We start from the raw sequence: 11,625 nt of genomic DNA, 5'->3' as shown, positions 1-11,625 counted from the left end.
TTTGCTAAGCTCATGCAGGGGGAGTTCGAGATGAGCATGATGGGAGAACTTACCTTCTCCTCGGACTCCAAATCAAACAAACAAAAGAGAAATCTCCATCACCCAAAGCAAGTACACCAAGGAACTACTCAAAAGATTTGGAATGGAGAACTCCAAACCAATTGGCACACCCATGAGCCCCTCATGTAAGCTTGACAAGGATGATGAAGGTAAATGTGTAGACTTAAAATACTATAGAGGTATGATTGGCTCTCTATTATATTTAACTGCAAGTAGGCCTGATATCATGTTTAGTGTTTGTTTGTGTGCTAGATATCAATCTAATCCTAAAGAATCTCATTTGAATGCTGTTAAAAGAATCCTTAGATACTTGAATGGTACTCAAACTCTAGGGTTATGGTACTCTAAGGACTCACTAATTGATTTATTAGGATATTCAGATGCTGATTTTGCTGGATGTAGATTAGATAGAAAAAGCACAAGTGGAACTTGCCAATTTCTTGGATTAACCTAATCTCCTGGTTTAGCAAGAAACAAAATTCGGTAGCACGTCTACGGCTGAGGCCGAATACATTGCAGCCGGAAGTTGTTGTGCTCAAATCTTGTGGATTAAGCAACAACTCGAAGACTTTGGAATCAAACTTAATGAAACACCAATAAGATGTGACAACACAAGTGCCATAAATCTATCTAAAAATCCAATTCAACACTCAAGGTCCAAACATATTGAAATAAGACATCATTTTATAAAGAACATGTTCAAAACAAAAATATAATTCTTGAATATGTTTGCACTGAAAATCAATTAGCTGATATCTTTACAAAGGCCCTTAGCGAGGATAGATTCTGTGAAATTAGGAGAAATCTAGGAATTCTTGATCCTTATGCCTAAGTGTTTCTCCATTTCCAAGAATTGACTTGAGATCAATTTCCATCATCTCTCTTGGACCTAAATACTCAAGATTATCATTCTCACAACTTGTCATTGAGCAAAATGTCTTCTCCCAAAATTTTAAATTTTTTCAGAATTTATTCATATTTTTTCTGAATTTTTGTGATTCATGAGTCGACCCCCTAGGGTCGACCCTATGGCATACTTGAAATTATTGCCAACTTCCCACGGGCTCTTTCCTTTTAACTTGAAGCCTGTTCATGAGCCGACTCATTCTCTTCGTCTTCCTCCCTCCAAGAACCGTCATCCTCATCCTCATTCTCTCCAAAACCAAGGATTTAGCTCAAGAATATTCTCCCTTCTCCTCTCCACCATAAATCACCGCCTAGGAAAGGAGATTTTCGCATCTTTCTCCTTTGATTGAAGCGGTTGGAGCGTGCCCTAGCCTCCACCGTTCTTCTCAAAATCGCCTCTTCTCTCCGCCAAAATCCCTCTCCATCCTTTTGTAACCCTCTTCTACTCATCCACTTGATCCTCCGAGTCTCCCTGCCTGCTGTTGTGGTGAGAATGGCTCCAAAGATGAAGCTCCCTCAAGAAGAAAATCGGTCCGTGAGCTGGAAGAAAACGTCCGCAGGAAAAGGCAAGCTGCTCAGTCCTCCACTGCTCCCATTCTGGCTTCTGTGTCAGCTCAAGGTCCCTCTCAGTCTCCCTTAGCCCTAGCAAAATCCCTTATCTGATAGGAAGGTTGAAACCGGAAAGAATGTGGATTTTAGATTCTTTGAAAAAGAAGGTTTCACCTTTGGAACAAAATAAAAAATCAGGGTTGGGGTTTTTACTGCTCTCTCAAGGAAGTTACTTTTGTAGACCTGGTTAGAGAATTTTATCAAAATCTGCATTATGGCAATGGAACAGTGACTTCTACAGTTAAGGGAGTTGATATCTGTCTGGATCCTATTATTTTGGGAGAGATACTTCACTTGCCCTGTGAGGGATATTCTTACATGGAACTCCCAGTGAAGGAAGAGGGGATCAGTGTAATTCTAGGAGGAACCTACTCGGGAAGTTTGAATAAATTGGAAGTCCAAAATTTTGTCAATTGAAATGAAGATCTTACATCAATTAGTGACAAAGCTCTTCTTCCCTAGGAGTGGTAGGCATGACCTCCTTTCTGGCAGAGATATTTGTATAATATTTCATGTGATCACTCAAACCCCATTAAACCTCCCTGCATTAATGATTGAGGTCATGAGAGAGACACTGAACAGATCCAAGGCACATCTGCCTTTTGGTATGGCTCTCACACTAGTTTTCAGGAGGTTTGGAGTCAGTTTTGAGGAGGAGGCATCTGCTAACCTTTCTCACGTAGACACCATCAACCAACACACTCTGCACCGCATGGGATTTACTAAAACTGATGGTGGTTGGATCAAGGGTTCTGAGGAGAGAGCTGAGGACAGAGTAGAAGACAGAGCTGAAGAAGAAGGTCCCTCATCTCCTCTCCATGACTTCAGGGCAGCATCTCCAAATATCCAGTTTGTTCCAGACCCAGAGGCTGGCCCTTCAGAGTTCACCAGGAGGCACACACCAGTACATCAGCCAGAGAGCAGAGCACCTCCTTCAGAGTTCAGATTGGCTGATGATCAGATCGAGCAGATATCTCACGTGTGGCTTCCTTGCTTTCTCGACAGTGGAGCACTACTACATTTACACCAGGGTCCACTTCATCTGATCTGACCTTGATTTCCCATATCTCCACTATATTTCAGTTGATCTCAGATCAGTCTATTCGGATTCAGCAGGTCGAGGACAGCATTTGGAGACTGACTGAGAGAGTTCTTGACTTGCAGGGGCAAGTCTTAGCTTTGGCCCATCCTCAGCCACAGGAGAGCTCTATTGAGGTCACAGACCTTACTGCAGAGGCTGGCAGGCTCAGAGGTGCATTGGAGGGTGGTTATGAGTTATTGAGGAGAGAGATCAGAGGCTCGAGTGAGCATGCATCTACTCAGTTCACTGCTCTGCTTCAGTCTGTTTCGAGAGCACTGAACGTTCTTGATTCCATTAGACTCACTCTTTCAGTCCAGTCCTTGGCCTCTCAACGTTCTCAGCCTCCTAGTTCATCTCGCTCACCTGCTCGTGCCAGCACCTCCACTCGTGGCAGAGGCAGACGGGGTAGAGGACGTGCTCTTGGTCGAGATCCATCATCTCCTCACCCTATCTCTGATGACTCTGATCCATCTAGTCATGAGCTTTACTAGATCCTAGGTGTTAGTCTCTTGTTCTTTCTAGGATCTATATTTTGGGCCATGTAATGACATTAGCTAGCTGACTTTTATGATATGAAATATGTATTGAATCAACTATGTTTTTAATCATCTTTTATTTATATATCTACTCTTTGTAATGATGTCAATCATCTTTTGATTATATATCTTCTCTTTGTTGAAACAACTTCTCTTTGTTGATGATTCATATCTATGGTAATCTATGGCATATTTTGGTTAATGATTGCTGTATTCAGGGGGAGCAAACATTAATGATTAGCACTAGAAGTTTGAAGAAACACTAAAGAGAAAACGTATTCAGAAAAAGAGGGGGAGTTAACAATGTTTGATGATGTCAAAAAGGGGAAGAAATTAAAGAAAAAGAAATATATCAAAAGCAAAATTATAAATTATTAAAAGACTTGAAAATAAAATGAATTGGAAGAACAATATCAAAAGCAAAATTATTAAATTATTACATATCAAAAGTAAAATTATAAATTATTAAAAGACTTGAAAATAAAATGAATTGGGGAGAACAATATCAAAAGCAAAATTATTAAATGACTTAAACATACAATGAGTAAATTGCTAAGTACAATGCAAATGAGCAACCTTTAAAATTACTCCTTAAACATGCTCTGATATGCTTTAAAATTTAAACTTGCTCTGATACATCTTAAATTTGACATGCTCTGATATACTTTACAATTAATTCTTAGACATGCATTGGTACACTTAATTATTTTTGCTCTGATACTAAAACTAAATAATCAAATGAGAATGAGCAAATTTTCAAGATACAACTTCCTCTGATAACAAAAATAAATTTTTTACTCTAACACCAAAATCACATAATCCAATGAGCAAATTTTCAAATCTTTAAGCAAATGGGCAAACTATTTATGCATATGACCATTTGTATCACATGCCAAAAGAATCAATCTTCTTTTCAAGCAAATGCACTTATAATGCATCCTTTTGAAATTCATGATTCACATAAATGCTTTTGTTCAAGTGTTTTGTCATCATCAAAAAGGGAAAGATTGTTGCTTCCTAGATTGATTTTGATGATTACAAAGCAGTTGAAGGGGTACCAATATTTTTTATTTGAAAAAGTCTTTGTGCTCTTCAGGGGCAAAATCATAATTTTACCAAAACCCTGATTTAATAGTATCAATTGGTAGAACAAAAGATTTGTGATCTATTGACGAAAATTTTATTATTTTTGGACTTGTATTCTGGAAGTTATGCATGTTTGAAATCCATGAGTCGATCCATGAGTCAGCTCATGGCACAATGAGCTGTTTGGCACGCAGATTTTTTGGCTTGGCACAACCTGTGAGTCGACCCATGAGTCGACCCTCAAGGCATGAGTCGACTCATGAGTCGACCCCTGCAGTTTTAGGCCAAAAATTACAGAACCCTGTTTTCTGGTTTCTTCAACAGAGGTCGACTCATGAGTCGACCCGTGAGGCATGAGTCGACTCATGAGTCGATCCCTGTGATGGGATTTCTCCGCAACAGCTAGTTTTTAAACCGTTTTAAGTGCTTTTAATGCTCATTTAATATGGTCTAACGGCTATTTTTCAGCCTAGAATGTTTTCCTCTATTTCTTAAAGCTATAAAAGGATTCAAAAGGTGGGAAACAAGGAAGAGATTGAAAAGAAAAAGAAGAGCATTCAAGAGAGCATTCAAGAGCATTCAAAAGAAAAAATTTGAAAAAGAGTTTCTCAAGCCAACTTTTCAGCCCTAATCAAGAGCTCATTTAAAGCTTTCAAGAAGCCATCAATCCAAGCTTACCAACTCCTCAAGCGCTCAATCAATTCTCCATCCACCTTGAGAAAATCCAAAAAGGGACTTCTTCTCTTGAGTAAAGTGTATTTAAAGTTATATTCGCTCATTAAAGGAGCTTTTCTTGTACTTATTTGTGCTATAAATTGTTTTACTCAGTTTGAGTGATTGTTTTTGTTTTGGAGGGGTTCCAAAACAAGGAAAGGTTGATCCGAACCTAGAATCGGAGTGTATTGGGTTGGCTTGTACCCGAGAAACAAGTGGAATAGCTTGGGATAGCTAGTGTCGGAGTTTCCGACGTTTGTATTCGGGTTGAATACAAGTTTAGTGGATTGGAATTCTCAAGTAGGAGCTTGGGGAGTGGATGTAGGTGCAAGGTTGGCACCGAACCACTATAAATCCATTTGTTTGTGGTGTGCATAATTGCTTCTCTTTAACTCTTCATTATTTCCTTGCATTCTTGCTTTTGGCAATTAATCTTGAATTAAGGTTATTCTCCTCGTTCATTTAGCTATTGACAAACATTTTTCATAAGTCATTAGTTAAGTTCAAAATTTTTAGAAACCCAATTCACCCCCCCCTCTTGGGTTGCATAGCTGGGCAACAAAAACTATCTTTAAAAGGTATTTTATTTATAGAATATTATAATTTTAATATTAAATATCATAATTTTAATTTAGGATATCATAAATTATTAAAAAATATTAATTTTAAGATATTTTATATTTTGGATATCATAATATTATCTTAAAATATCATAATTTTAATATAAAATATCATAATATTATTAAAACTATCTTTAGAAGATATTTTATCTATAGAATGTCATATAATGTTAATATAGAATATCATAATTTTGTCTCAAGATATCATAAAAATATGAAAAAGTATATTTAAGAGGTATTTTACCTATAAGATGTCATAATATTAACGTAAAATATCTTAATTTTGATCTAGAATATTATAATATTATCAAAATTATCATAAAAAGGTGTTTTATCTACAGAATGTCATAATTTTAACCTACAATATCATAATATGAACATATAATTTTATAATTTTAATTTTAAATATCATAATATTGTCAAAAACTATTATGAATAGAAATTATGACATCTTGACTTATTATATAACTTTTTGAAAAAATTTATATGATATATTGTATTCAGAACTAAAAAAAACTCCATTTGAACCAACCTGATGGATAGGACGTATTGTTTGAATGGATAATATTATCTAGATGCTAGTCAATAGCCTCGGATGAATAATTTTTATTATAGAATAAACTTTGAACATTCAAATACTCAAACAGAAGCTCAACAAAATGAGAAAGAAGAGAGAGAGAAGAATAGCATTCGTAATGTCCAACCAGACTTCAAAATAGTAAAAATACTTTATTTTGGAGGGAAAGAATATTTTCATCATGTTTAATTGGAAAAGCAGTCTGTGATGTATATTAAATGTGTTCGGCGATAGAACAAGATGCTATCTTAATTTTCTTCATGCCTTTAGATGCTCAATTTGATGCGAAATGATGTACATCACATCATGTCAAGAGGATGCTACATGGACCAATCAGATGAGGCAGTGCACTCTACGTCAGATTTTCTACACCACGAGCGGTATACAAAGAATTTCGCCATGTCAATTTTCACCTATCCTTTCCAGAGTTTTCGAGCTTTACTACATTTCTAGTCTAGTCCAACTTTAAGGCTTAAATCTTTGAGCCGAGTACATTGTTTCTTATTTTTATTTTTAAAATTTTTTTGTATACTACATTTGATGTAGAAAAAATGCACTGTCCTATCTGATTGGGCTATGTAGCCACCGCTTACCAACGTACATTTAATATCTGCAGTTCTGCTTTTTCATTTTAAATTTTGAATGATAAAAATATCCCTCCACTTCTAAAAAATTATAGCATCATGTGGTCATATCATAATATCCTACGGTTAAATTATGACTTCGTACATCAAAAATTATAATTTGGATGTTATAAGGGGGCATTTTCATCATTTAAAAATTTTATAATTTTTCAATAACGAAAATGCTCTTTCCTCGTTACGATTTTTGGAAGAAAAATTATGACATCCTATACATGAAGTTATAATTTGACCACAAGATGTCATAATATGGCCATAGAATGTCATAATTTTTCAAAAGAGGAGGGGCATTTTTGTCATTCAAAATTTTAAAGAAAAAAATAAAACTATAGACATTAAATACGCATCAGAAAGCAGCATAAATTTTTAATGATAAAAATGCTCTTCCTTCTTTATGACTTCTGAAAGAAAAATTATAATATCCTGTGCAAAAAATCATAATTTGACAGCAGAATGTCATAATATAATCATAGGATGTCATAATTTTTTTAGGAGGAGAATATTTTTATCATTCAAAATTTCAAACAAAAAAGTGAAATTACAGACATTAAATACACGTTGAAAAGTGGTTGCTATATGACCTAATCAAATGGAGCGGTGTATTTTTTTTTGCACCGCATGCAGTATATAAAGAATTTTCTTTTTTTTTTTTCTGCACCTGGTAGCTCATACTGGTATGTATATATAATAGATTATACACCTTTTAAGAGAAGAAAAATACCTGGTTCTCTCAGATTGAAAATTAATATTCAGGCACCAAAATAGAGGATCCAAACTGCTGTCTACAAAACCAAAAATATGCATGGATGAGAAATCATGTATGTTTGTGATCTCTAACATGTGCATCAAATATACAAAACCATGTTTTGATATGATCTAAATATTAAAATCTATTGATTTTTTATATACATATTTTAAGATATATAGATCATGATTAGTAAGATAAATTTTAAAATTAAATATTTTTTTCTATCTTTTAACATATTAGTATGATGAAAATCATCCATTTTTGTGTCTACTAGATGCATATATTAAGGGCAACCAACATAGACGATTCTTGATTTCTGTACTTTTTTTTTAGTAACAAAGATTACAAGCAATGATATGAATCTTCAATTTGGTTGCCCAATCATCAATTTTAGACCTGAAAGACATAAATATTGCCTCTTTCTGTCCCAATACTGATTTTGGATCCAGATATTGCCTCTTCCTCTCCTCAAGAGCATAGTCTATTCCTATATTTGTATTTTAGATTGAATGACGTAAATTTTACCTCCTCTTGCTTAATTATTGTTTTTGAATCTGAAAGATGTAAATATTGGCTCTTCCACTCCCTGAGAGAAGCATAGGCTAGCTAGCTAGTAGCTAGCATGCTGCTTCACATTCCAATCTCTCAATTCTTAAAGCAATCTTCATTAAATTTCGTTAAAATATTGGAAACATGCAAAAATCCTATAGAGAAAGGGTCTAAAAAATTCTAGAATGTGTACATAGTTATATAGACTCTAGGAAGAAAGATACTTTTAAACCTACGGAAGATGGTGAGATGTAATGTATTGAAATTTAATTAATTATATATTGATTAATTCTAGATGTTTTGAAACTTAATTTTAGTTAAATTTAAAAATTTTATATCTAAAAGCTTTCGCCAATCACATGTAGCTACATGGACATTATAACTAGCACAGATCTACGATAGGCAGCGCTATATTATTTTGTAAACAGAAATTTTCTGCTTAACATGTTCTGCCTTCCTCTACCTGTTAAATAGTATCTTTTTTCAATCCTGACTGGTAACCACAACATTCATTTATCTTTTGAATAAGCCGCAATATGACTTTACACCACTACCAAAATAGAAAATATACTACGAAAACTAAACAAACCTGTTTAACAACTGTTTGTATGAAAATTAGATTTAGGCCCTGACCCAACAACTTCGCGGCCAGATGATGGCATCAGATCTTTTAATGGAGTTTATATTGTATTGATCAGGAAGGTAGTCTATTGTATACAAACGTTTAGGAAAGCTCCATTTTTCCAGAATCATATCAAGACACACCTGAACCGCATGCCCGATTTCCTTCTTACCATTTTTTGTTTCCCCTCTCCAGTCCTGTGAGAAAGTTACTTAATATACCCGGACGTTAGGAATCAAACGTGAAAAACCGTACACAGATGAGGTCCTTATACAACTAAGATACGTTTGATTTAACTATCGTAGTCGCCCGAGAGTCATATACCAGTCTGTCAATTTCTATTAATGAAAAACAGCAACCATTGTAATTCAAGTTTTCGTCAAATTTGAATAAAAAAGATGTTTATCATGTTAGATGAATAAGATACATCAATATCTAGTAATTGATAAAATGCTTCTACTAAAGGAAGTACTTTCAATAACATGAGCATTGCTTCAGCCACCAGGTCCCTCTCATGCAGGTATGGAAACTACTGGGGGCAAAATGAATCATAATTTAGCTTGTAATACTTGAAAAACTGCCTGTTACACTATCAGTTGAAAATTTGAAGCATCTGGGACAGCAATAGCAGACACTTGAGGTTATTTTCTTGTGTTTAAGATAAAGAATTTTAACCTTGTTATAAGGTCAAACAGATGTTACATGCCTTCCATAAAGAACTACGCACAGACATTCACCTGATCTGCCCCTGTAAAACAAGGATAGGTGCACAGCCTGTGAAAGCCAGAGCTCCACCAACTCTGCATTTATATGTATCGTCTCATGGGTGCTCTTTCAGGCAGAGGTTTCCATCATCTTTCAACGTCCACCTAATTATCTCATTTGCAGGACCGTTTTTTCTGTCAGCTAGTTAGTGTTAGTTTCAGTAAGTTTAGAAGCAGTTCATGCATACAAGGTGCCCCATGATGGTCGATGCTGCAAAAACCACTGGAACTGATCATACCTTGGACTTCTAACAGTATGATGGATGGTGCAGACCATCCACCTTTCCTCATCTAATCTAATTATGTGATTATGTACTTAAGATTTATGCCAATTTGGGCGTGGTTGCTTTCTCCACCATCTCAGTACATGAATGCAACCAGCAGCAGCTAAGCCAAGCGCAGCAGTGCCATAATCATGGAATTTGCAAGTTTCCAGTGATAACCACCCTGCAAATAACAGAATATCTTGCATTATCAGATCTATGAAATGTTCAATCAAGATATAATGATGCTTCCACCATTAACTGAAGGTTCCTGAAGAGGTGAGGGATAAAGTAACAAACTTGTAGCAGAACTAAAAAATTGCTGCATTTGCTGGTGCCAACGAGAAGCTTATCATGCCTCCACGCAGTTCATTTGGGACATACCTGCTCAAGTGCAGAATGAGACTTACAAATGAATCCTTTAAATGGGAACATTATAAGTACATAATTGATGGTCACATTGTCCTCAATCTTGCAAGTGAAGGTAAAATGAAGCCAACACAAGCATGGTAGATGCAGAATAGTATTACCAGAACACCAATCTCCTGTTGATAGCAAATACTAAAAAAAATAAGTCTGTATAGCATTAGAAAGAAGTTTGATCTTGGTTATATTTGGTTCCAGATTTAGCTTGCAGTACCTGGTATCATAAGAAAAATTAACAAAGACAAACCAGCAACAACATATGCACTTATCAGGTATTCTTCATTATGAAGTGATGATACACACCCAAAACCAAGGAAAAGTAGTGCTCCCAAGCATTCTTGAGCCAATGAAACATGGGTACAGTCGAGATAGATGAACCTCCCTCCCATCTCCCTGCAATAAAAAGGAACTGAGTTCAATGCATACAATCAAACTATATGCATACGGACAGGCTAATAATTCTTCAAACAATAGCTCGTGATGCAACCCTTTTTGTTTGTCATTCCAATATTATGCAATGAAGCAACATGTTGAGCAGGCTGCAGGACAATACATGTCATGAAGACATAAATTTCAACAAAAATGTACAAGTGGGATGTCTTTTGGTTACTCTCTTCTTATATGACTCTGTTCAATTACATGGAGTTTTGGAATGTAGTTACAGTGCCCGAGTTCTAAAATGGATTTTTAAAGAAAATTTTGTATGGATCTGTATCTCGAGATCTTTTAATCCTACAAAATTTAGCATCTTGGAATAATTAGTTTATACAGTCAAATCAATAATATGTTATATTCTGAGAAAAATCCTAGCCTGTGCATTTTGTTTTGGTTTCTTGTGATAAATACATTGGAGGGAAGAAATGTTAGGTCTATGCGATGGATCTTAACACTATATCAAGACTTCAAGGAGAAACATAGTGAACTTTGAGTATGGATCTTAACATTATATCCGAACCGTACTGCCAGCTGATCAGTCAGGCTCCAGTACCGACACAACGAACCTTTCTCTAGACAATTGATATTTCTGGACTAGTTCAAGTAGTTAACTATCACTTTATAACTAGAAGTTATTCAGAATGGACATCCTTGCATCATATACTTTCCAGAAAAAAGTAGACTACAAATCTGCCCATGATTCACTGGTAAGAGTTTGATAGAACCAAAAGATTCAAGCCGAATCTAGAAGAATGTTGGAATGTTCATCCTATAGATTGTTATTTATAAGATAAAAGAGATTCCGGACACTCTTTACATGGTGACATAATGATTTTTCTGCAGCAGAACTAAAAGGTGATAGAATATCATATGTTTACTTTTATGCCTATCCTTTTGGTATCTCTTTCATTTTGTCAATTAAGATGTAAACTAGGATCCAGTTGACCAGATTTTATGTCGGATCTGCTTAGGTGAATCAAAAACAATG

At 35.3% G+C, this 11,625-nt stretch overlaps 1 long non-coding RNA gene and 1 pseudogene across 1 annotated transcript; both read right to left on the bottom strand.

Moving 5' to 3' along the window:
• Positions 1-9,293: 9,293 nt before the first annotated feature.
• LOC140852135 (uncharacterized) lies at positions 9,294-9,688 on the bottom strand. The gene is made up of 2 exons (XR_012135062.1): positions 9,487-9,688; positions 9,294-9,362 (listed from the first exon to the last, which is right to left on the bottom strand). It is a non-coding gene; the product is annotated as an uncharacterized lncRNA (long non-coding RNA).
• A 228-nt stretch (positions 9,689-9,916) lies between these two features.
• On the bottom strand, positions 9,917-10,590 carry LOC140852111 (uncharacterized; annotated as a pseudogene).
• Positions 10,591-11,625: the final 1,035 nt, after the last annotated feature.

The sequence above is a fragment of the Elaeis guineensis genome, chromosome 10 (genome assembly GCF_000442705.2).
Source record: "Elaeis guineensis isolate ETL-2024a chromosome 10, EG11, whole genome shotgun sequence".
In the NCBI taxonomy this organism is placed as follows: Eukaryota; Viridiplantae; Streptophyta; class Magnoliopsida; order Arecales; family Arecaceae; genus Elaeis; species Elaeis guineensis.
This window is presented reverse-complemented; position numbering and strand designations above follow the sequence as displayed.